At 44.4% G+C, this 27,129-nt stretch overlaps 1 protein-coding gene across 3 annotated transcripts in view; it reads right to left on the bottom strand.

The window, feature by feature from the left end:
- The window catches only part of SFMBT1 (Scm like with four mbt domains 1), a 71,754-nt gene extending 61,211 nt beyond the window's left edge, over positions 1 to 10,543 (bottom strand). For 2 of the 3 annotated variants that reach the window (XM_062008549.1, XM_062008552.1), the window contains exon 1: positions 10,110 to 10,187. The gene's annotated coding sequence lies outside the window, so the exon portion shown is untranslated. Of the gene's footprint in view, positions 1 to 10,109; positions 10,188 to 10,490 lie in introns of those variants that run through there. The other variant, XM_062008551.1, reaches the window with a different exon arrangement.
- Between the last annotated feature and the right edge of the window lie 16,586 nt (positions 10,544 to 27,129).

Genomic DNA, 27,129 nt, shown 5'->3' with positions numbered 1-27,129 from the left:
AGCAATCAAAGACAACTTAATTAAATGATGAAACTTCATTAAATGAAGTTCATTCCTCAAGTAACTTGCCAGGAAGTGAGAGTTTTTACTAAGGATTTGACACAAGATGGGCATTAAGACCAAAACCAAGTTTAATGGTCACCTCAAGTGAGAAGGTAGTCAAAAACTAACAAACACATAAGAATTGCTGTGAGCTTTTCTGGCTTCTACATCCTCCACCATCACTACTAAACTTCCTAAAATTAAAAAAAACATTGTACACTGTCAGCGTTAAGAAGTGCCATTTTAAGAGTATTTTGCATATGGAAGTATTTTTCAGTAGTAATGTTGCTATAGAGATACAATTTAGTTCTATCCTATTTAATTCCTTCTCCCCCTTCTCTGCAAAATACCTGCATGAGTGTTCAAAGGCCAAGAGCAACAGAAGCTGTAGCCACGTAAACCCAAAGGCCTCACCCGCATCTCTCCCATGCTCCCGGCACACAGCTTCCCATGCCCTCTGCCCCCAAGTTGAGTAGAGAAATACCTACTTGAAACAGAAAAAAGAAAATCCATCAGACCAGTGCACACTGTTCAGGTTTCAACTCTGTGAAGCTCTGAGCATCATTAATTTCCCATTCAGTGTCTTCGACACAAGTTAAGGAAAGTAAACATCTTGCACGTTCGATGTCTTTCCAGGACCTACTACTGTCCACAATGATTTACATCATTCTGGAGTACTTTATGGAAGATCATCTCATACTTTGAAGATGATTATAAAGATAAGCAGTAATGACAGAAATAGTAATTTTTCACGATGCAAGGAGGACTCATGAGTTTGTATTGAATTATGCTTTTCTAAAGAAGCACACAAATATAAGTGTCAAGTTTTAAGATGATACAGAACTATTTAAAAGATGAAAAATAAATGTTGCTTGCTAAGAACTACAGAAGCATCATAGATGAAATTAAAGGCAGGACAATAAGGCACAGAGAAAGAAATAACCTCACCTATACAATGAGATCTAAATGAGCTACAGCAACTCAGGATTTTAAAAATGTTATGACTAATTGTCCTGGAGCACCAATTCCATACTCAACAAGAGCCCTCAGGAATGCAGAAGAAAACAGAAAACAACTGTGCTATCATTCTAGAAATCCAGAGCACCCTGAGACAATACACACTGCTGGTGTCAAACAGCCAGTGAGACTAGAAGATGCACAAAAAAGGTATCAAAGAAGATCAGAGGCTTAAAATACTTCTGTACTAACAGAGACAGGGTATAATTCTGTTTTATAGGAAAGTTAAAAAACACCCAGAGCCAGAAAAAGCAGTCCTGTCCAGTCCAGCACTGCACACACACACACAAACTGTGGACAAGCTTCAGTATCTTCTGTACAATAAAACTGCTTCCTCTGAGCCGAAGAGCACAACTATGGGAGAGTACAATACAGATGTGTAAAATCAAAACTAGTATGAGGAAAAAGAATAACGAAGGTTTTTTACTGTATCACCTACCACAAGCATCAGAAAACACAAACTGAAGCACTTTTTCACATTGCACATAATTAAACTACAGACTCGTAACCACAGGAAGTTGTGGATTCAGAAAGGATTAGACAAACTGACAGAGAACAGGTTAAGTCACTAGTTCCTACGCAGCCTACACCGCTGTGTCACCAACTGCGAGAAGGATCGTGCTCTACTTGGCTCTTTCTTATCCTCATCTGAAAAGGTTTTTGAGGTGACACATGGGATCTGACACATTATGGCAATTTTGATGCTCGTCACAACTTAAGCTAGACCTGAAGCTGCTCTTCTCCAGCAATGCAGAGAAACTTCTCAGCCACTTCCTAACAACTATCACACTGGTATTTATCTCTGTTAAGGTAGAATCTTTGAAGGGTTAAATTTTATACACTGAAGTGGATTTTGCCATGCTGTTTGTCACAAAGCTCTTGCATTGTGTTAAGACAGATTTCTCCCTTTTGGACAAATAATAAAGCAATCATATACTCCTAAGTCTTTACTATCCAAAACATACTGCTTGCTTCAGAGACTCTTCCAGCCTGACCACTGCAAACACTGTACACAGCTTTCTGAAGAGACACCTCTTTAGAAACATCCATGCTGCTATTTTTCTACAAAGATGCCCTGAGTAGTTGATAGGCAGTTGTAACTTGTTTTGTAATATTATTTATCACTCACATTTGCATGTAAGAATGCTCAAGATCCACAAAGCATATTTTGATGTCATTATCTACGTAACAGCACAAAAGAAAAGCATTTAAAGCTTTAAATAAAACTGTATTAGACTATGCAGTACTGCAATTTCTCATTAAACTGAAAATAGTTCCCAGCAAGATTCAACCACTGGTTGGAAACAAAGTAGAAATGCAAAACATTACACCTTTTTATTTAAATAAAGAACTTTGCTTTAGAATAAAAGGTAATTTCTGTATTTCTTACTGGATAATCATAAGAATTATAATTTATGTCAAGTTGCTTTCAGATGGAAACCGAACTCCAATTAGAAAGAAAAACTGCACTTTCATTTTACTTAGCTGAGTAATATTCTAACCTTAAAAGCATATACAGAGAAAGCAGACACAAAGAAAATTCTATTTTGGTTTTCACTTTAATAAGTACATAGAGTTAAAACAAGAAACATTAACTGCAACTAAGAAGGATGATCTTTTTTCTTGTCATCTTCTCCTTCCAGCTGTTATGCTCTGGTTTTATTTTTTGTACCAAGACTAGAAGAAGAGGCAATCTTCCCTGATTATTCAGTTTCCAGTCATTATCTCTTACTTATGTACGCTGAACTGTTTGAAAAATCAAAACCAGACAAAGCAACTGTTGGACATACTTCCTTTACACTTGTGGTGAGGCTAGAATTATCTAGAATTGGCTTATTATCACAATAAACTCTGGATTCACATACTTAGCCAGGCCACTTCCCTAAATACACTGGTCTTCATTAAGGGGAATGACAAAATACAAGCTTAAATTTGGTAAAGAGTATGTTCAAAAAGTAAGATTTGGTTGGCCACAACAGCAGACTTTTGCTCTTGGCTGCTGGAATCACAAGTCTCACTGCTAACTTGATTAAGCCTTGTTTTGCAAATAAAGGAGAAAAAACTACCCTGAAAGAGGGGAAGACTTTCCTATGCCTGTACCCATGGTCACATTCATTTAAAAGGAGTTGATTAGCTTAGTTCAATTGCCCAATTAGTGCTATATATGTAACACTTCTGACTGATCCTGCATTTTCATGATTTCTTAGGGCCACTAGTTTAACCCTCATGGTAACAATTTAAAGAGCAATAAGCAGAGTTAATCCTGGAAGGAACCAATACCTTCTTCAACAATTTCTTTTTTAGGATGTGCACAATGCAAGCTCTGCTGGCCTGACTGCAAGAAAGCACCCCATGTTTTCACCCTGTCTGTCTGCTAGGCATTTCCTACTCACACATTTCTTCAATTACCTTGTTGTACAGATATTGTTGTTTACATTAAAACATCACTTGAACAGTTAAGTATTTAACACATGGATGAGGGCATATTTGGAAATTGACATTGCTGATATTGCTAACGGATATGGATTAGTTTAGTGATGGGCCTGGCAGCATTAGTAGTTAGTGGTTGGACTTGATCTTAAAGGTCGTTTCCAACTGTAGTGATTCTGTGATTAGGAAAAAATAACTGCTTATATATATATATATATGTACACATATATGAGAGAGAAATCCTGTGTATATAATACATACACCCATTAGACTTTAACAGCATTTGTCTGTGCTGCTTACAAACACCACAGCTCCTTCAGGACCACATCCTCATTCTTGGACCAGAGCTGATGGGAACCGAGGCCAATGGTGGCTTCTTTTCAAGAGAGGATGCTTTAATAAGAGAAAAAGATACTCAACAAAAAACCCACCCTAGTTTCCAACAAGGCTTTACAGTACAATGGAGTTTCATAGTCCTAGGATTTAAAATGCTATGTTTTATGATTTCAAGACAAATAACTTCATTATTTTTTTTAAACCAAGGCCACAGCTCCCCATGCACAGAGCAAAGGGCATGTTCGAGCTGCAACCATGCACATTAGTACAATTCCTGAGGAGTTAAGTGTTGTTAAATATATTTACTTCAGTCAACCTACAAAAAGAAAAAGAAAATCCAAACTAAAAAAGAAAACCTTATATTTATATATATATTCACAGGTAAAGAGACCAAGAAAGAGGTAAAAAATGCCAAGGCCTCACTTAGTCCATTACAGAGAGGTGACACCCCCATAGAACTCGGAGCCATTTGTAATAAATGTGTACCCAGCATCAGAGGGGAAGTGCCTTCACTTCCTGACTTGACCGGTTTCTTCTGGAAACAATGACAAATCTGAAGGTGCTATTTATGGTTTTCTCTCACCCATCCACAGAAGAAATAGCGACTACAGCCTCTAAATACATCAAGATGGGGTTCATCGTCTCAATCCACTTGATATCTGCTTCAATATCACTGCTCCAGTCCCTTATATCCTTGAAAAAGATTGATAAACAGCAAAACCTTGCAGTTTCCCTCCACCACTATTACTTTCAACCAGTGACCCAATTCTGCAAGACAGAGCACTTCTTGAGAAATGCTGAGAGCCCTAGACTCCAATCAGCCAAAATGCGAGAGGAGGTTACTCAGCCCTGCATAGTTTCTTAGAGAAAAAAAAAACCCAAACCAACAAGATGTATCTCCTCTCTCACTCATCAGTACTCTCAGAGATTGTCAAAGCTGGTTTAATAGCTCCATCATTTTTAGATAACATCAAACTCCACTAGTCTCCATCTCAACACATTTTTTTGAAGAAATAGATCATTTCTGTAGTGAACAAGAGTGTCCTCAAGTGCAATAGCAAATAAACCAGTGTATATGAAGTGCTACAGCAATATAAACAAAGGACCTTGAAAACCAGCAAGCTGCAGCTCAGGGTGACTCTGGGGACAATAATCACCTCCTAAATGTCCACACAGTCTGAACAAGTTGTCAAAATTACATCTGAAGCTAGCAACTCACCTGAACTGTTGGTAGGCACCTGTGACCAACCCACTTGCCAAATCCAAATCGGTGAAAAAAAAAAGCCAAAACAAAACATGCATGGCTCCCACCTACTTTAAGTGAAGGAAAAACTCCTATTTGAGTTTAAAGAATAGACAGCTTGAAACGGCAAAAATCCGAGTACTAGAGTCGAGCATCTAAAGAATCACAGAATGGTAGGGGTTGGAAGGGACCTTTAGACATCATCTGATCCTATGAGATGGCTATTTTACCATAAACCTTGATGAAGTCCTCTTACTTCAGGTGCTAATGTTATTGCAAACCTGGTTTTCTTAGGAAACAAGGTTCATTGGATTAATCTGAAATGTCTGCATGCACAGTTTTCTGCCTATCTGCTCACGACTCTTCATCAAATCCAGTCAACAAAACGTGATGGGGGTAGGGGTCTTGATATTAGGATCCTGCAAATGTTGTACTAGGATGCTTATTTTCACAAGGAAAAGAAATCTAAGCTCTCAATTGAAAGAAAGACTAACGCAGATATCACAGAGAATTCCAAAGAGGTAAGGAAGGACAAAGAATAGAGGGAGGCAGCAGAAGAAAAAGACCTTCAGACTAGTGCTTCCTTCATTCTGTAGCTTCCAGGTCTTGTTTATTTGCACAGTTTCTAGTGAAATGCTCCTCAATGGTGTCCGTGGCTGATAATCCAATACTACCAAAACAAAGCATAAAGCTACTCCTAAGACTTAACACTTTTCATCTTCAAAGTCTTTTAAAAGTATTCATCTAGGACTATTATGTAGCTTTGCATTAGTTAAAATACATTAATTTCCAGGAGACATGGAGAATTACCTGGAGAGTCCCAACTAATATGCAGAATATCTTGTTCCAGCCTAAGCTCACACCCTCCTTTCTCATACAGGAACATTTGAAATACTCAACAAGTGATTCCCTGAAGAGATGCCCTATTAAGAACGCAAAGTGGAATTCATGTTGTAATAGTATAATTTCTGCAGAGTAGTCTTTGCTAAAAACACTTTAAAATATACAATCTCACACATAGGAGCATTATGATAATAACAACAGTAAGAACAATAATAATTCTCCAATGATCACCACCAATCCACAAAGGTTGTCAGTAAAGTCCAGGAAAAGGGAAGAAAAATCAACGTGGATACTGAGTGAACACAAAACATGTCTTACATGCACCAAGTCTTGCCTTTTTCAACAAAATATATTATGTAATCTTAGAATCAAAACCATTTTCAAATCAAATGAGCAGTAAGTAACATCTCAATGCTTCTTTCATAGGCATTATCAATATAAAGAAAACTAAACAGTGGAAATGATTATGGATTCAAGTTAGGAAAAAAACCATGACATGACAAATACCATTATATTGATGACATGGCTTTAAAATAATAAGATATTGCTATAAAATTAACATTTACTCTTATTTTCAAGTTTTGCTAACCTTGGAGAATGCAAACTACTACATTTTACTTGCAGGATCTTGCATACTAACACAACATTTGCCTTCAAGACAACAGTGGCAAGTACCTGAATCCACCTTACTTTACCCCCTGACTTTTCAAGTAAGAAAGTCATCTTGGCGGGGTGGAGGGAAAGGACGGATCCTGAAAGCTTTAAACAACACTCACCTCAGGTTTAAACCTATGACCTAAAAACTGATATCCATTTCCCAAAAGCAGAATGAAATGGGCATAAAGTCAAATCCACTACCAGCAGCAACAATGGTGTTCAAAGCTACTAAAACTAAGACAACATATAAAATCTGCTAATCATCAAGCAAGATGAGTCAGATGGGTAGCACAGAAGAAAGACATTACAGTTCCAGAAAACATTTGTAACTAACAGAGGCTACACAGCTTTAAGTCAGTGATCAAACTGCAAGATACAGAAATGTACACTTAAGAAGTCAAGAAACCAAAAAATCAGATCTGAAAGACTGTTCTGTAACACTAAGACTACCATGTTAATGTAGGAACAATAGATGTACTGCAAGCCCTCTGTTTATAAGTATTAAAAGCTCCCTCCCCAAAACATCCCTCACTAAACATCTCCCAAGGTTTCAATTTCTCCTGCACTTAAAGGACATTCAGGAATTTAACATGAGTCATTTCCCTGTCAACCTGATCATGTAATTAAGTTGCCATGTGTGTAAAGTGCATCACTTGTAAGACAATTACTTAAGTCAAGCCAGCAAAGTGACTGTATTGATGTTTGCATCACATGATGATCGTGCTCCAGTCAAACTCCACAAGTGGAAACATAATAACAATGTCAAAGTGATTTCCAGCAACAAATAGAGTGGATTCAAAAAGTAAGGGTGCAGGAAAGGCTAATGTCTACAGCTGTCACTGGTCTGCTATGAAACAACAACAATCCCCACAACATGGTACCAAAACATACCCCGACAAATACGTTTTTGCAACACTCTTTAACATGGTCTCCACCAGACAGTGAAAAGATTCCCAGAATATAAAGATTACACCATGCAAACTATACCAGCCATTAACATGTCATCTTACACTTGATCCATCTTTATTTTCCGCACAGCAATTGTTTAGGAGATTTGCCAGGTTTAAGAATCAGGTAAGATAATTCAATACCAGCAAATTAATAGACAAGGGGGGGAAAAAAACCTGCAAAGGAAAAAACATACAGATCAATAATTACAAAGATCTGCCACTGTTTCTCTGCTATATATCTTGCACTGCTGTCTCTACTTGTAGAGAATGCTCATGCCAGCTTTAATGTAATAGGATACTTAAGTCTTCCAATGTAACTGTGCGGCAGAGACATACAGCAGAGGAGGAACACCATACTCCCAACATCTCCATCCTAAGTCTTAAGTATGAGTCATAAAAGAAGTTAGAGTGAGATATATCAGTTTTGCTGTTGTCTATCTTGTCCAAAAGCATCTTCCCATTTTTCCACTAACAGAGGTTCTGGGAAGAACTTCATTTTATTCTTCTCCTTCAATCACAGCAACAATTCACAAACCAAAAGTAAAAGAGGAAATGGCTGAATGGAAGGCAGGAAGCCCACTGAGGCAGAAGCATCCCAGTGATGATCTTTTAGACAGATACATGCTTTTCTATTCCTTTTTCAACTGTAAAATCTGTGGCAGCGGTACCTACCGCACAGGAAACTTATGTTGTCAGCTAACTGATATATTTTCATCTTGACAAAGATCTACATTGCCCTCAAAACTGGCTATTTTGGATCAGCAATCACAGCCCTTAGCCAGATCAGGAATCCATCCTGCTGGGTACTATAGATACTACAAGTCACAGCCAAGTATCAAGTACATGTCAATTTCCTATTGACAACTTTTTCTCATACAAATCAGACGTTGCTAACCAGTTTACATACATTGCAAACCTTAAGTAAGTTGCACAACAATGGTATTTCTGAAGTTACAAGATGGGTTCTCTTTTTCTCCAGCATGACTTTTCCATCGTGTGTCTTATAATCTGCCTTATGGAAATGTTTGCTATGGTAACCTCCTGGGCTACTGACAGCAGCCAGCTCCCCTGAAGGAAGGGACAGCGAAAAAATAGCAAGGTAGGCCTTTTCTTTTGCTGTAAAAGCTCTCCAATCAGACTTCAGCTGTCAGAGAGGGTGAAACTATTAGACACAAAGGTTACCGTGTAAAACCATTTTATCACGGCAACAAGTTTCTGCAAACTAGATATAACTGTTCCTCTAAAGCACACATGTGACTGAGAAATGGGCATCGCTGGCCTCTTTCTGAATAAATAAGGGCCTTGTGGAACTGCAATAGTGAATGTAGTTAAAAATTCACAATTAACTGCCCGCGTTGTTTTTCTTCTCCTTTCATTATTTCCCCTGTGGAGAGGGGGGCGGGGGGGAGCCCTGGTAACAAGTTTGCAAAAGCCGCAGACGGAAAACTTGCACGGTCCTTTCCCGTGTGGGCATCCCGCCCTCCCTTCCAGCCGGCGCTGCCCGGGCGGGAGCCCTCCCGCAACCGCTGCCCCAGCGCCGAGTCCTCCCCGGTTCGAAGTTGGCGTCCCGGGGCATCCCCGGTACCTCGGCAGCCGCCCCGGCAGTGTCAGCAGCGGCGGATTTACGACTTCAGGTGCAGAAGCGGCGGGCAACGCAGCCCGACTCCCCGAGAGACAAAGGCTCTCGCTCGCCGGAGCGCCGCCGGGCGCGGAGACGCCGAAGGTGCGGAGTGGCGGTGGCGGGCGCGGCGCGCACACAATGCCCGGCCCCGCGGCAGCGCAGGCCCCGCAGCGCGGGCGGCGGCGCTGCGGGAGAGCCGGCGGCGCGGCCGCGGAGGCGGCGCCCGCCCCTCTGCCCCCACACCCACCCACCCACCCACCCAGAACGGGAGGCGAAGAGCCGCCCGCTGACGGGCTACTTGACGGGGAAGCGACGCCAGCCGCTGCCCCGGCGGGACGCGCGCTGCGCCGAGCGGAGCGCGGCCGCGCCGGGCGGGGGTGCGGAGCGGGGTTTAAAGGTCCCCTTTCACCGCCATTTTGAGTGGGAGGGGGGCGAGCGGGAGGCGCTCGGTGGGCTCGGCCCCCCGCGGGCGTGAGCAAGGACCGGCCGCGCCGGGGCGGAGGCGCGAGGCGCACAAAGTTCCCGCGGGGGCTGGGCGTGCGGCGCGGGGCCGGGCGCGTCCTCCGGCAGTCGCCTTCGCCGGCGGGCGCGGGGCCGGCCCGGAGGGCAACTTCGGCCCGAGCGCGCCGCGGGACGCCGCGGGCCGGGGCGCCGCGGGCCCCTAGCGGGCGCGCGCAGAGTTGCGCGCGGGTAGTTGCGCGGCGGCGGCGGCCGGCCAGCCCCGCGCATCGCGCCTCGGCGCGGGCGAAGGCGCGCTCCCCCCGCGCTGCCGCCGCCGCCGCCTCCCCGCCGCGCTCCGCCTGCCTTTTCCCTCCTCCTCCTCCTCCTTTCTCGCCGCCTTTTTCCCGCATCCAAACTTCGAGAGCCCGGAAAAACCCTCCGGGCCCCGCGCCCCGCCGGCAAAACGCCCCCAACAGCTGCGCCCGAGGCCGCTCCGCCCGCGCACGGGCGCCACCGCCGCCCGCCTTACCTGCGGGGAGTTTTTCCAGCCCTGCGCCGCTGCCGGGGCTCGGGCTCCCCGGCGCTCCGCTCACTGCCTCATTCCAATATGGCACGGCCCGCCAGAGCGCATGCGCCCGCCGCCTGCCTGCCTCCCCCCCTCCCGCCCCTCCGCCCTCCCCTCCCCTCACGGCTTTTCGGGCGCTCCGGCTCCCTCCTGGCGCGGGCGCGGCGACTCCGTCGCCGCGCCGCCAGCCGCCCCGACCGCGCCCCCGGGCCGCTCGCCCGCCCGGCCCCGCGGGGGCCGCCGCCGGCCCCGCCCCCGTCGCGCTGCCCCGGGCTCCTGCCCCCGGACACCTGCTCCCGCCGGGCGGGGGACAGCGCGGGCTCGGCCGCCGGTAACGGGACGTACCGCCGCCGCGACTCGGCCGGGCCGGGCCGAGTGTCCCCACCCTGCCCGGCCGCCTTCGTTCCGCTGCCGCCGCGGGCAGGGGCACAGGGCGGCGGGCGGCTGGTGCCTCCCGCGGGATACGGGGTCCCGGTTCCATCCTCCCGTGCCCCGGCGTGAATTCAGCCCCTTTTCCCTTGCCGCTTGGAGATAAGTGGGCCCCGTCGGTCGAGGCGCGGGGCCCGGCGGTGACTCCCGCGCGCGGCCGCGACCCTCCCCGCGGGCCCGCGCCGCCAACGGGCCGCGCCGGCGCCGCAGTTCGCGGGGAGCGGGCGGGCGGCACCGTTGTCGTGTCTTCCCCGCCGCCCCCGGTGGAGAACGGCGCCCCGCGCACTCGCCGCCGCTAGCCGCGGCGCAGCGAAGCGAAAGAAAAAGGAAGCGCGTTGTGCAACGCCGCGCTCCTCCTGCCCATGCGACGGAGAGGAGGGGGGAGAAGGGCGCGCCCCCCCGCCCCGATCCGCCCAGGCAGTCCAGACTGAGGCGGCGGCCGGCAAGCAGCCCGCCGGCCGGCCCTGACGAACGGCGGCTGGGGACGGCGGGAGCTGAGCGGGGAAAGCCTCTGCGCTCCCCGAGAGCGCATCCACCCGCCCGCCTGCTGCGGCAGCGGCGGCCCGAGACGGCGGCGGGTGCGCCGCCGCCGCGCTTCGCTCCGGTCCGCTTGCCGCCGAGAGGGACGCGCTCCCGGGCAGTGGGCGCTCGGCCGGCTGGCTCGCAGCGGGGCAGGCACTCGCCTTGCCCTTGTCTGAACACCTACGGCTGGGATCGTTCGTGCGTACGTGCCCCAGGCGTTGTAGTGGACACCAGTTGCTGGCAACTCCAAATAAGTGTTCAGAAGGGGAGAGCGGGTGGAACGGAGTGAGCTGCGATCGTTTGTCTCTGAAGTAGAGAAGTGCCAAGAAATAAATAGACTTAACAGCGCCGGAACAGCAGGCAGGAAGAACAAATGTAACCATGAACTTGCTAATTGTGCATCCAGCGGGCAAATTACAGACACTGTCTGTACGCAGTGGCATCGGGGAGACACGCCGCGCCCCGATGACTCCCGCGCCACGCAGAGCGATGCCAAGCAGGATGCCCACAGCCACGCACTCTCCGCCTCCCACGGGCTCTAAGCAAAAAAGCGGAGACCTTTCGCCTGGCTCTCGGGAGGGAGCACGGCGCGTCCCGCCGCCCCGCGCCCGCATAGCGGGGCCCGGCCAGGAGGCGCCCCAAGGCTCGGCAGCAGCCGCGGCGCTGCCCAGGGCTCGGATCCCGCGGCGCTGGAGGGCTTCTTCCCCGCGGTTCCGTTTCCCGGTAGGGCGACGGAGGCCGGCGGCGGCCCGCCCGCTCCCCTTCCCGCCGAGGGGCGCGGCGAGGCCCGGGCCATCCGCTAGAGGGGGGTCTCGCCATGGCGATCCAGAGGGCCTCCCCGCGCCTCGGGCCGAGCGCCGGCGTCGGGCTGGCAAAGCGAGGGGGCATTAACCATTCGAATTACCCTGCTGCTGCCGCACCGCCTAATTGAGTCCCAGCAGACATCGGCTGGGTAATCGAGCGCGCCTCCTAACAGCTCCGGGCCACCTCGGCCAGCCGTCCTGTCTCCGTGGGTCCCGACGAACCTCTCTCCATCCACCACGGGTCACAAAAGACATTCCTTCCCCAGAGCACGGCCTCAGACTGCGGACTGTTTCTGCAAAAGCCCCAAACTACAGTGTGCCACAAGAAGAAAACTGCAAAAATCAGAAGCATCACGAAGTTCTCAGACTGGCAAGAGAGAGAAGCATGCCGTTTCAAAATGCTCAGATGATTCTGATGCCTTGGGTATGTACAACAGAGAAAGACGTATTAAAAAAACCCATTATCTGCACCAGTTTGATCCACAAAACATCTAAAAAGTTTGTGTTGCCGCTGCAGCCCGAGTATATGTCCTGTTGTCAGTCACAGAAGGGTAGCTATGTACAAAATCTCCAACCGTCCAGCTTCACGACACATCAGCTTTGTGTCATCGGTGGTCATTCAGAGGAGGTTAAAAAGGCACCAAAAGGCAGTTGAATCTCTTTTTTTGGAGCTTCTAAGTGTTCTAACAAACCTCCTGAAACAAGGGTCAGACACTGCCAATACACATTTCATCATACAGGGATTTCTGTCTCTTGTGGGAATGGCAATGCACAAGACACCTGACACAATGTTATCCAGTTGGGAGGATGAACTGGGTAACTGGGCCACCATACAGACACCCTGCCTTCAGACAGCCTAGGTGCCTTCCTTCTGTCTTCAAGGCTTTTCTAGCATCCACTCTGATGCTAGAAACTGTTTTCCAGTCTAAATGTATTCACTACCAACTGATAGCCATTTGTTCTTTATCGTTATTATGCTTCAAATGAAATAATTTTGCCTCTCTGATATTTACCTCAAATGTCACTATAAATAGCAATTAGATCATTATCTCTCAGTCCTTCTGCTGTGTTTTTAATCTTCTCTCTAGATAGGTTTTCCATTCTTCCAGCGTCCTCTATACTTTCTACCCTGTGTGCACTCTTCTAAACAAGGTCTTAACAACTGCCTGCTATAATGATATTAATACCTTGCCATCTACTGAAAATACCTCACTCGATGCATCCCAGAATACATTAGCATTTCTAAGACCACATTACAGTGGCATCATAGTTATCCTACAACCAATAATATACCTAGATTCCTCTCCTTGTAATCTCACATTTGATGAACCTCTGAGCTTACTTGCAGTTATTCTAATTAATCTTTAAGTGCATGACTTCTTGCTGTTATATTCCCTCCCATTTCTGGTACTCCAGGCAATAGATCATCTTCAGTATTTGTGCTAATGCAGTTTAAGAAGACACCATGCCTTAAAAAACCTGTCTTGTCCTATTTTTAAGATTATTTACTATCCAGCCCGCTTGTTTCTCCTCTTCCATGGCAACACACTTTCTGTGCAGCTGCCCACACCTTTGGCCATGTCAGAGAGGTGGCCATTCCACTGTTCCTGTAAAGCTCCTGTCTGCTCCTTATTCTCAATGAAACCTCCCAGCCTGAGGCTCCCCACAAATTTCTTGGTATGCTCCATTTCTTCAACCAAAACCACCGCTGACAACATGCTAATCTCCAGGAACCACGACGGTTTGCCTGTTTCCCTGCAGTCTCCTGCTGTTGGGAACTTGTTTTGATGCATACTGTGGTAGGCCATTTCTTCTACAAAATTAAACCTGAACGCTTCACACAAAATGAGCCACATGTCTTTTAGCATCATCAGCCTCCTAATCATTAAAAACCTCTTTTCCTTGTTTACATTAAGTGATTAAAGAAGGATTCTAAGTTTTTTCTAAACCCTCAGTACTTGAATCAGCAAGGCACATACATTGTTAGCATCACACCGCCTTTTCCTTCTGTCATTCCCTCATGTTAAGGAAAACCTTTTTTGAAGCTAAGTTTTCAAGCTGTGTGAACAGTATTAGCTAATCAGAACCCAGGCATAAGTGTCAGCCATTGTTCTCCGGGCAGGATTTTCTGCTCCTTTCAGTGAAACATTCAGCTTGGCTTTGTTTTGCTACATTAATTAGGACCACACTCCTACAGACTCTAAGTGCCAAGAAGTCCCTCTGACTGCACTGAACTTCTGAGTGCACAGATGGCTGGCTCGAGCTGGACATCCTTGTGCTGAGAATGGGATTGGTGTGTGTTTGCAATCCTGCACTTGTACTCAAATCTAACTCACAGAGCAGAGCATTCCCCTTCAGGGAAGTGGGAACAGTTCATTTACAGGAACATCACAAGTGCCTGCTGGAGCAAAATGCAGAGACAGCTGCTTTAAGTTCTGGATATATTCATTAGAATTAAATACAAGTTAGTTAAAACTTTTTGTCTCTAGTTCTAGAGTAGAAGATTTCCTCGTTACTCAGGCGTATGAGACTGGACCTCAGGTAGACATAAGAGTACCATATACTTACTGTAATTACTATTTGTCTTACTGGAATTACTATTTGTATCGTATGTGGGGAATGCAAGAGTGCCTCTGAAGTCCTGGGACTCCTTGTGACCTTCATCTGCATCCTTAATGGGACAAGTGTTTGTTTGTGAAGGAAACAGACATTCCAAGAGCTGCAGAGTGAACCAACACAGCTCAGGATGCCCAGAGGGGAGCTGAGAGCAAGCTGAGTCGGTCTTTCTACTCCACTGGGAGCTCGACACAGTGGTTTGAACTCATCAAGTTTTCCTTAACTATAGAGACTTTCTCAGCAATGTTGATGTTTAACTCTTTGCTAAGAACTGCATGTCTTATTTCAAAATATACAGTACTTTACTACAGTGCTGAAGAACAAGAATTGTCAAAGACTTTTTAATGTTCAGTGCTCTCCACTGTTCCCATGGGTGTCAATGTACAGCTCGTACTTTTGGGATAATAACCAGAGCCATATGTTGAAGTATTTGCTGCTGCCATTTCTGTGGTCAATGAATCAGACTAACTCTAACCCAGAAGATAACCTTCTGTGGATGCCTGAGTGACATCTCTGGACTTCTGCTTTGCTCTTCCTGTTTTCAGTCTTTGTTTAGTCTGAAAAATTCTGTCAGTTTTAAAGTTGGTGTGAAAAGCTCAGCTCACAGTTCTGTGAAAGCCAATCTGTTCATCCCCAAAGGAACAACAATACAGACACAAGGGAAGAGCCACTCAGACTCCTCTGTGTGCTGCTGGCACACAAGGTGAAGTGTAACTCAGACTATCAGTCACCTTCAGTGGCCTTGTTGAAGACACTCCCACCATTAGCAGCAGGTGCCAGATGTGCCAGTAGATTTGTGGTGGGGACATCAGGGATGTTGGTAGTTATTGATGCAACAATTTCCTTTGTTTCAAATATTCAGAACAGCTTTCTTTAAAAAGCATTTCATTGTTGTGCAGATATGTTTGATCAGGTTCAGATGTAGGATGGAAGGAAGAAACTGAGATCCAAGTGGTTTGCTCTGTACCTTTCCTTCACTACCTGCCTGCTTTCTTGTTTCGAGACTCCAGCCTTGGCACGAGCTGGAGTCAGGCTGAGTCTATTTAGACTTAGCTTTTCAGAGAGGTTTTGCTTTATTCTGTACTTGTGCAACAGCTCCCCATATTTGATGTCCAGTGTTAGCTGGGTTCCCCAGGTTTATATGGTAATAATTACTGGACACAAAGTAGATTCCCTCACAGCTTTTCTTGAGTAGTGGCAGAAAGTTGAACCCTTCACCTGTAAAGGAAACGAGTCGCTGATGGAGTGATGCAAGCCTGAAGCTGAGCCTTATGAGAGTCCAGATCTGGGATCCTGTTCCTTATTTTAAGTCCCCCTGCACACAAGTAGAGATAAAAGCACACAATCCTTCACACAGTTTAAAAGCTACTCTGCAAAGGGGCATGTATAAATATTTTCTCCCTCCAGGCTACCAGCAGAAGAAGGAACTTTGAAGCTATCTTTGGAAGTTCTATTATAATATTGACCCGATTAAGAGACACTGGCCACAAAAAGTAGTGCCATGGCATCCTACATCTGCCCCAGGGCCTGGTTTCTTCCCATCCTTCCTATGACTCAATGTTAGGATACTTATCAGTTTTTCGTAGGTTTTTTTCCCACAGTTAAACAGTTGAAGACTTTGCACATGTAAGGCACATTATACAGGTCACAACAGAGAGGGAAAACCTTATCAGGCTAAATCCTGGGAGAACTGGGGGGGAAAACTGTAAGTAATCTTTCAGTTTTCCCAAGTTACTTGAAGTCAAATGTGGTTGATGCCGCAAATCTGTCATACCTGGTAAAATACAAGAAGATACAGCAAGCCTTGTTCCTCCACTCTGGCTCCCTTTGGTCCTGGGTTTTGGGGTTTTTTTTTTGTAACTAATCTTCAGATTGTTAACAGGCCTCCTGTGTCCTGCTACCTCTGGAAGCTCTCTGAGCTGGCACAAGTGAAACATTTCATCACATAAGAAACAGTGAAGCAATCCCAAGAGATCCTAATAATCACCCAGCTCTGAAGGTAAAGCTGGACTGGGGGCACTTCCTTTAGTACTTAAGTACCTTGGCAGCACAGGCTGTCCTAAAGCCCAAGCCCATGTTTTCAGCACATTACAACACAAATGGAAGTTGTTTGCTTCATACATTGACTGCATGCTGATGTGCAGTAGGATTTGTTTCTGGTCAAAGGCAAAATATTCTTCAGCAATTGGAGCTGATGCTTTTGAAGCTGTGCAGGTAAGAAGATGGTCACATCTCTCAAGTACCGCATAAGTATCGTCTGGGTTGAAGAGCTATGAGAGTGCTGCTGGTTATCTAATGAATGTGTGAACTGTTACAAAATGCTTACTGACTACAGTAAGAGATATAAAGATGCTTTTGGTCACCAGAGCACAAACTCCAGGTGCAGAGTAGGGCTCGTGGCTGTGCTGTAGCATAAGCTAATACAAAGAATTAGAAACTGCCCAAGACTAGCGAATGGTATCAAGATTTATACAACCCCTCTGTCAGCCATTCACAAGGGATTCATAAGGCTGTGTTGCTCACACATTAGAAGAAACCTACTCACATAAAACTAATGAAGAAAATATTAATTTGGGTTTTTTTTCTGTAAGAATAAATTTGTTTCATTTCACCACAAGGTCAGGCTTCCTGGAGTGGCTGTACACATTCTGATTCTAATATTACAATCAGATTGTATTTCTCATTAACTCCTTGAGTTTGCTTTCTTGATTTATTTTTAATTATAGACTGATTAAACAGGCTTGGACTTCACTGAGTGATGTTCACTTTGGATTTCTGCAAGGTTTATAATTCTTTCAGGTTTTGTGACATTTTCACTCAAGTGCTGTTAGCACAACAGGCAAATGAAATGAACGGATTGTATTCTAGCATATGTGTTGGTATTTACATTTCTTTTTCCTTGGCATCAAGATGATGAGAACATTCCAGAGGAGAAGGAGGAATTTCCTAACTATAACCTTCTCCCAGTACAATTTCTGTAGTAGGCACCAGTATTTCAGAGGACTGAAATACTCTTTGTGCTTGTGGCAGGCAGCACCACTTTCTTCTTTATGTCCCCCATGGCTCTTAGATTTCTGCAGTGTGGTCCATCTCCATAAGCACACAACTGTAACAGAATCAATGTTGACTTCAAAGCAAATAAGATCCAGGCCAAATAAACTCAGAATAAAAAATGAAATAGAGAGAAAGCAAGCAGAGTCACAGAACAGTGAAAAGCTGAGTATATAAATATATAGAAGAACTAGAATATTCATCTGTCCTATAGAAAAGCAAAGACCCTCTATTTATATGATATTAACTTTACTCTTTTAAGTTTCTTCTTTTAACTTTCTATCCACATTCCATCTTCTCACACAATTCAACTTAATATCTGTGCAAAATAGTTACCATCAGCAGTCAATACTGAAGTACCCTTGACGTCATTAAGGGCATACCCTTGCTAAGAGTAACTTTCCAATACTGCCCATGTCAGTATTTTGCAGTATTTGACTGTGATCTTGCCAATATTGATAAGCAAGTATTGTCAGGAAGAGATACAGGGAATAACTGGGTTTTTTTTAAGAGATACAGATGGAAAAGAGAGGCAGATAACAGGCATTTAATGACAAAGTTTAGATACCACAATGAGATTGTGTAAAAACGACATCGTAATTTACCTAAGAACAAACATGTAATTTATTGTCTACCTGTACTTCAGTAAAGCCTTCAAAAGGGTCTCCCACAGCATCCCTCTGGAGAAATTGGCTGCCCAGGGTTGAGGGTTGTACTTTGCATTGGGTGGAAAACTGTCTGGGTGGCTGGGCCCATAGGGTGGTGGGGAATGGAGTTAAATCCAGCTGTTGGCTGGTCATCAGTGCTGTTCCCCCAGGCTCAGGGTTGGGGCCTGTTCTGTTTAATGTCTTTATCAATGATCTGGATGAGAAGATCAAGTGCACCCTCAGTTTACCGATGGCACCAAGCTGTGCAGGAGCACAGACATGCTTGAGGGCAGAAAGGCTCTTCAGAGGGCCCTGGCTAGACTAGAACGATGGGCCAAGGGCAATGGGATGAGGTTTAACAAGGTCAAGGTCCAGATCTTGCACTTGAGCCACAACAACCCCATGCAATGCTAGAGGTGTGGGGCATCTGGAAGCTGTCTGAGGGAAATGGGTCTGCAGGTACTTGTCAACAGCCACCTGAACATGAGGCAGCAGTGTTCCCAGGTGGCCAAAGTGGCCAATGGCATCCTGGCTTGTACCAGAAATAGTGTGACCAGCAGGACCAGGCCAGTGATTTTTCTCCTGTACTCAGCACTGGTGAGGCTGCAGCTCAAGTGCTGTGTTCAGTGTTGGGCCCATCACTATAAGAAAGACACTGAGGGGCTGGAGTGTGTCCAGAGCCTGGTACCAGAGCTGGGGAAGGGTCTGGAGCACAAGTCTGATGGCCAGCAGCTGAAGGAACTGGGAGTGTTTAGCCTGGAGAAGAGGAGGCTGAGGGGAGACATGAGCACTCTCTACAACTACCTGAAAGGAGATTCTAGTGAGGTGGGAGTTGGTCTCTTCTTCCAAGTAACGAGTGATAGGGCAAGAAGAAATGTCCTCAGGTTGCTCCAGGGGAAGTTTGGATTGAAGCTGAGGAAGAACTTTTTCCCTGAGAGGGTTGTCAGCCCCTGTGCCAGGCTGCCCAGGGAGGTGAGGAAGTGCCCAGCCCTGGAGCTATTGCAAAGCCGTGGAGCTGAGGTGCTGAGGGCCATAGGTTAGTGGTGGGCTTGGTAGTGTGAGGGTAGCGGTTAAACTTGATGATCTTAAAGGTCTTTTCCAGTCAAAATGATTCTCTGATTCCATTTATTTCGATTAATGGGCAAAGTGATTTTTCCCTCCAGTTTAGAAATGTTTTTGTAGTTTTGGAAAATCCCAATCAGACCAAGCACAGAAGACCAGATTAGAAAGACAGATAATAAACATCAGTAAAGCAGCCCATCTCATTTCATTATGCAAGCCAAATGAAACACAGAAATTAAACTAAGAGCGGGAAAACAACTAAGACTTAAAACTGTGCTGGGAATACTCCAAAGACTCATTAACAGATGAAAAAGTATGATTATCTTATTAGGAGTACTACCACCCATACAGAAGCTCTAATCAAAACAATAATTAAACCACCAATAACAATCTCCCTGCATCATTAAATACTTTTGTACAAATAAATTAAGTCTGCCAGCCAGAAACATCAAATGGAGATAATTTACCTCAACCAAGTAATAAGTCAAAATAATCAGAGAGCCTCTCACACTCTTACCTGGGCACATGCTCTCATCCTTCTTCCCCTCCAAAAAAATCTTTTAAATAAATGATCTTGACAGCATCCCTATAAATTTCTGTATTTACACTACCACTGATAAATCAATGAACCATGTGGCTTGAGATAACAACCTGTCCCTTTGCCAGTGGTGAAAACTGATTCTCTTCCAACTATCACATGCAGCTGGGCAGGAATATTTATTTCTGAGCAAAGTAAATGGACACTCAAGTGCAATTGTTGATGTGCACAACCTGGCAACAAATCAATATGAACTTTAAATAACCAATTTATGCCATTACTTTTTAATACCTATGAATCTTGTTAAAATCCCATAGCATGCTGTCCTGAAGTGGCAAAGGCTGCTTCATTTCTTTTGGTTTGTGGGTTTATCGAATTTGAGGCTTTAAGAATCCTGTTATTGGTGAGTGTCAGTTTCTAGCTTTTCTTCTTTATTGGCTTCCTTTGAAATATCTCCTGACTTCTTATATCTTCACTATAATTTGATTTTTTTTCCTTGTGTCTGAGAAGGGTGCAGGTCTGAAGTTGGCATGTGTATATTGCTGCTTTGACTCTGCAGAGGCAACTACTACCAATATTATTTGGGGCTACAGGGGTATAGATTACAGCAGTTATACTGAGCCTTTCTATATGTTCCTTTAAGCAATCTAAAGAAGCACAATATCTTAGGCAATTTGCCAGATCAGGCAAAACTGCAGTGGTCATGTATATATCATCTTGTAGCTTAAAAATCTAAGACCAGGAGTAAGAAAAATGCCTAGATTCTTCAGGATAGAATCAAAATTTAGACACATAAATATGATGGAGAAACCAGGAGTTGAAATTCCTATAAAGTGAAAACTAACCTTTGCAGATGCACCTTGAAGAACAGGTCAGGGCTGAGATACATTAGCAAAGCTGTACTTGTTGGGAACTTCTGTTGCAGCCCATGCAGCCCTGTTATGGGGAAAGTAATACAGACTCAGAGGTGTGTTACTCTGGAAGCTTTTCCTAGCAGAAGGCTGAAAAGAGTGTAAAATTACTGGTTTGAAGTATAGTCTAGAACTGAGGAGCCTTATGTTAGTAAGACAGCTTCATAAGCATTTTTAGGAGCACCTCACACAACGAGTTCAGCCTGTTCATGGAAGTGAGGAAACGGGAAAACCCATTGGAAGAGCCATGAAGAAAGAGAAATGTGTTTTCTAATGTGCTACGCTCTACACCTTCTTTTGCTAGCTACTGGTTTAGCCTTGATTTGTGAATATATTAAGGAATTGAACAGGTTTACATGTTTATTCATTTACTCCCTTAATTTAACAGGAAGTTGTACAACAAATCTAACTGTACTGCCACAGGGAAAAATACAGGCTGCATCCAACAATAGGTGCCACAAGCATCTGCATTCTATCTGGGTTCTTTAAGAAATGCCACCTAATATTTGGAGCACTTGTGCCATCCATTAGGAACTATCTCTAGAGAGAAGATAGTAAACCAGGAGGACCAGTCTGATCCATTCTAACAAACCCAATATTCCTAAATCATGGTCTTTAGTTTCCCAAATTAACTTACCTCATGGCTTCCCCTTTGTGCCTAGAAAGATTTATTGTTTTTATTCAACCTGAAAATCTGCTGGCATTAGATATATTAGGATACCCACAGGTGGTCCTTTTGTCATTCTATCACTGCAGTGGGAAGATAGCAAAATAAATCAATAAAAACAATGTCTTGGTTGATGCTTGGGGAAACCAATCTGTGCTTGAATATATAGCTCAGCAACAGAATGCCTGTGTGCAGACAGCACTAGGTACCATGGCTGCCACTCACTGGAGATCTCAAATAAAAATTCTGTGGTTTATTTAGCTTTTTTTTTCCCCCCACCACTCAAGTTTGGAATTCTATGTCCTTTTAAAAATAATGGTTTCTCATTTTTTTTCAGATATGTACTAGACCAAGGGTTATTTTTCCACAAGGTCGTGTTTTCTTTTTTGACTTCAACACAACATTTGCAGCAAGAGCCTAATATAAAGTTGATATTCAGCTGCCAGTAGCTGATGTTTGTTTTCAAGACTATATGCAAATTATGTCAGTGCTGCCTTCTGCACTTCCTCCATTTTAGTTTCTATTGAGATTGAATGTGAAGAGCCACAGTCGAAAGATAATGGTTGTTGCAGCAGAAAACCAAAGCTGTTTCTAAAAGTGAAGTTTCTTAGAATCAGTGTGTTTTCTTCTGCTTATAATAGAAACAAGTATGAGCATTCTGAGTCTTTAGCTATCCTCCCAGGTCTGAGAAGATGCAAGGAGAAGCATAGTGGCTATGGAAAGAAAAGCAGTTGATGTGTAAATTCATTTATTTATGCTCTGTTAAGGAAGCAGAGTGGAGACTGCTGGAGTGAAATGAAACATAAGAGAAACAAGTGTGAATCTACCCTATAGCTGCATTCTCCACATTACTTTTCCCTAGGAACATGGTAGATATTAGCAGGCACAAGCAGAGTCAGCCAGCTCCTGCAGAGAACAGACTCCAGTTGAACATGGTACTCTGAGAACCACACAGCTCCAGGGCACACAGCGCAAGTTGTAGCTGCCCTTCTGCTTGTATGGGAGGAGGCATTCCCCACCACGTACAGAAACCATGCAACATGCCTTACACAGATATAGGTATATATTGCCTTGGAGTATGTGTACCTTCTGGACAAACTGCCAGAGGACTGTTACTCAGAACTTGAGCTAACTCGAGAAGGAATGAAGCAATGTCTGTCAGACTCTAGCTATCTCTGTGCCCTCAGTAGGGTGCTTTGTCCTACTCTTATCAAGCCAGCATTGGTTTCATACTTGGAGCCATTGATAACTCAAAACTGATGAAGTCATAGCTGAAACCACTTAACTGAAGCCATTGAAGGACTTCCACTGGGAAGCACAGACCTCCTTTCCTGGTATCCTATTAAGGGAAGACTGGCACTGTGTGTGTTGCAGATCTAGTTGATAAATTAACGGTTCAATCTTCAATATGGTGTGCAAGTACATATCCAAAAAGCAAAATACATAGGGACAAACAAAGGCTGCTTCCTACAGGCTGCTATGCCTGCTCTATGGAACATCCTTCACCTTGTCAATCAAATACATTCAATCAAATATTCAGTGGGGGTAGTTACACAACAGAAAAGAGCATCCTGTTCTCCAGAGTTCTCAGGTTTAAATTCCTCTTACTGCAGAGCCAGGTACCCCTTCACTTTCCTGTTACAGAAGTGAAGTTCTGCATCTCACTGTCAAGAAGAGAATTTGTTAATTGTTAAAAAAAAAACCAAACCCTAGAGTAAATAAACATTCAGCTAAATAGCTAAAACATGCATAAGGTGCCCTACACAGTTTTCAGTGGTATCAGCTGTAGCACAAGATGCTCGTGTAGCTAGAATAGTCATGCCAGATGTTAGGTATGAGCCTGCTTGTTTCTGCTGCATTTCCACTGTGGAAGGGTTGTTTTAACTGTGGGACAATTGTGCATGGGCCTTGATGAGGCAGTGGGAGCCTCCTTGTGCCACAGCATCTCAGAGATCCCTCCAGGACCAGATCCTTTGTGCTTTTTTTCCATCCAGTGTGAATGGTCAGGAAGCCCTACACCGGGACTAGGAGCCAAGACTTGATCACCTTATTTAGGAGAAGCAGAGTCAGTTATGTAATTATGCATAATTATGAAATTACTATTGTGAAGCAAGAAAAAGACTTTTTATTTCTTTTAAACACTCACAGTTTGCTGCAGCAAGGAGGAGTATGGGAGTTTGATTAGCTAAATTGCTGATCTATGAGTTTCCTTTGCTCTGTCACCTGCATAGTCGGATTTCTTGGGGTTTTTTGTTCAAAAACTGGTCAGCAGAGGGTGCCAAACCCCCAAGAGGGAGAGCACCCAGGCCCACCGAGCTCTCCTGCAGCATCTGAATGCCCCCGCGTTGATAGTTTACTCCAGCACGAGTGGTCAGGCCACATCGAGGCACTTCAGAGCCGCATGTTCCATCTGCGCTGATAGCTGTACTGGAGTGTATTATCTCATTTGGTTGTGTCAGCACTTCCATTACAGTTTATAACCTCTTACTTTGTGGATCAATCTAGGCTATTGCAAGCCAAGTTATTTTCTCTCTGATGTGCAATTGGCTTTCAATGTTATCTCAGGAATCTGAAGCCATGTTTTGTTATCAGGATGTTGCAGAGACGACTCAGTAAATTAAAAGCAAGCACTTGATCACGAAGAGCTGAGCATAAACCCTCCCCCACCTTTAACATGTGGTACAAATATGACATAGCCATTGATGAACTAAATCTGTGTAATTTAACGTCATTTGTATGCAGCTTTTTACTTTGGACAAAGAGACGCGAGATTAAAACATCGACAGCTCTGAAATCCCATTCTCATCCTGCAGTGAATTATAAAATGAAGTAGTATTATATTAGCAAGTATTTCTTCCTGTTCTAATAAAAAAGACATGTATTCAACATTTTCTGCAAACGCCACTCATAGGAATGAGATGGAAAGTGTTCCTTTGAGTAGTAACTAGTTACAAAGGCTTCTAAAAGAGCCTACAAATTATTCTGATTTTATTTAGGAGCCAAATCCCAAAGCCTCTATTGTATTCACCTTGTTCTTTGCTGGAGACAAAAATTGCTGCACTTGGTCGAAAGAGCATTTGTTTCTTTTCTTTTTTCTTGCCAGTTCCAGTCCTGAGGATGAGTATCATCAGATGGCCAATTTTGCTATTCATGTACCTGATACACGTAATCACCGGCCCATTATTTCTACACAGGAATGGCATCAATCACTCCTAATTGAAAATTTTCCAGATAACAATTGATAATTTGTAAACAGTTATTCACTTTGAATGAGTTATGTAGGCTCTGTTTACTTAATCCAGCTATTTGTCAGCTTTATCAGTCACTTATCAACAGAAGCAGAAAGCAGGCCACATATTACCCATTCATCATCCCTTCCTGTCTCTGGAAAACGTGCAGTATATATTGCACATGCCGCAGCGCTGGTGAAATAGCTCATAATATAACATTGCCAGGAGACCTAGGTATAATACTTACTTTCTCAATGCCAAAAACTTGTAGGGCACTTCATAGCAGCAGTAACATTTTCATTTACTCTCCACACTTAGGCCTAAGAAATGAAATTATTCCAAATACATTGTCGTTTCAGGACAGGAGGTGGTTTCAAACTGGACAGAGAACACCCGACACTCCTGTGCAGTAGTGGGGGAGGACATTTTCTGAATGGGGAAAGGCGCAGGGAAGAAGACACAGCTAGAGAGGCTCTGCAGTCCCTCAGGGTACAGGGAGGCACAATTTTTAATATCTTTGTGTAGTAGCACACACGATACTGAACTCGATTTGTGTAGAAAGTAATCATTCCAAAGGCCTGTTGTCACAAAAAATGACCTGTAATTTCTTGCTGTACAAGCGGTGTGCTGCTCTTGGCCTGTAGCCAGCAGTACTCGGGGCTGTAGTCCCCTCAGGGGACCAAAACTCGCTAACTTTTACATCTCGGTTAAATTAAGAAAAGTGAAACACCAGCACCATCTCACCTTTCCAGGCTTCACGAGTCCTGTTGGTGCCTGAAGCTGAAGGGAAGCGCTTTAACTGAAACGTGAAGCTCGCCTCAACTCCACAGCCTCAGTGGTGGCTTCTCCCTGCAGATACTTGCTCTGAGTGTCTGGCAGCTTCTCAGGGGACTCGCTTACCCACTGTGGCTCTGCTGAACAGAGGACAGGAACTGGCAGTGCGGATGAGCCGCAGTCTGCACTGCCCCACTGGAGGCTGTGCTGAGGAGAAGGTTCTAGAAAGCAGAACGGCAGTTGCCAACGGACACCCCTCAGGCCCCCATGCCCAAGATGGCTGCCTCCTGTTCCCTCACCCACTAGCTGTGCTGATGCCCTCCACTCCTAGTTCCTTCCCATCCATTATGTGGATGGGCATCTCTTACCTTCTCTTCTCTACCTCATACTTAACACTATGCATTTCTTTCTACATCTCAAATGTCCTCCCTTACCGGTCCCTTGTCCCCACTGCTGACAGGGCCTGGCCAGGCATTCATCCAGTGCAGAAAATCAGCACAGATGCTTCTGAAACAGTTTCAATCAAAACAAAATTATTGTGTGCCTTAATAAAAAAGACTTACCGGAAAAGCAAGGTTAGAAAATCACCAGCTCTGTCCTTACCTAGCAGTAAACAGTTCACTGCCAAAAAAAGAGACACATAACCCCAGACTTAACACAAAACAAGGGCGTTGGGCTCAGCATACAAACTTGAGTTAAACACCAGAAAAGAAGTGTCATCACTCTGTAACCTTTTAAGTAAAGTCTGTCAGGGCGATGAAGATTTAGAACAGTGTTAAAGAAATAAGCTATCTCTTACACAGGGAAGATAGAAAGCTGTTGTATGGATTTCAGATAAACTATGGCATGAAAACATTTTTGCTTGCAAAAAAACCCCATGGAAACACATTTAAAAATATTAGTTTGTTGTTCTCACAAATTTATCTTTACTTATCAAATATTTGCTGCTGCTGCTTATTTTCCCCCCAAAATGTTTCTTTTTTTCTTCCTTTGACCTGGGAAGAAGAGTGGTGTGGATTATTACTGTGATTAGCAGTTTTCTTTCCAAGGGAAAACTTCACCTATTTTTTAAACCAAAAATACACATGCCCCTTGGGAACTGGCAAAATAAAAGCTTAGTTCAATAGTTCAATAGTGTCTTCAAATTTAGATAAATCACTCAGAAATGAGCAAGCGATTGCGTAGAAGCTGACAAATTAAATTGGCTGTACTGGTCTTCCAGTAGTGAATTAGGGAAGGGGGTGCTCTTGCAAACATCCCCTGGGTATGTGGCTTTTAGGAATCCTACTTTGGGTAGCCAGAACCTCCTAAAACTTAGGCTCTTCAACATACTGCCAAAGGGGACATGGAATAATGTTAAAAATCACAGTCCATGTGGCCATGCAGTCACTCATCCTTAGCTCAGTTCAGACACTAGTAAATTCTGCAGTGTAAATGAGCCCTTTAGAGAGCTTAATACGTTAAGAGAATCCATTACTTTTTGCTGATTTATTTTATAATGGCTCATTTACATGCACTAAGAAATGGTATTTTTATCCCAGTAAAAAGGCACAGATTGCCTCTTTGCAGTTATACAGGTTTTCAATTTTAGACAAGATCTTTAAAAAATTGACAGTATTATGAAGTTCCAAGAGCCTTTCAAAGTCACTTAGGTTTCTAAAATCTATTATGGTTATTTTTTCCTTCATATTCCAAAGGTTGTACTGTTGGACTAACGAATCCTGTTGTGTATGT

The sequence above is a fragment of the Colius striatus genome, chromosome 15 (genome assembly GCF_028858725.1).
Source record: "Colius striatus isolate bColStr4 chromosome 15, bColStr4.1.hap1, whole genome shotgun sequence".
Taxonomy (NCBI): domain Eukaryota; kingdom Metazoa; phylum Chordata; class Aves; order Coliiformes; family Coliidae; genus Colius; species Colius striatus.
The sequence above is the reverse complement of the archived record's forward strand: the minus strand, read 5'-3'. Positions and strand labels throughout refer to the sequence as shown.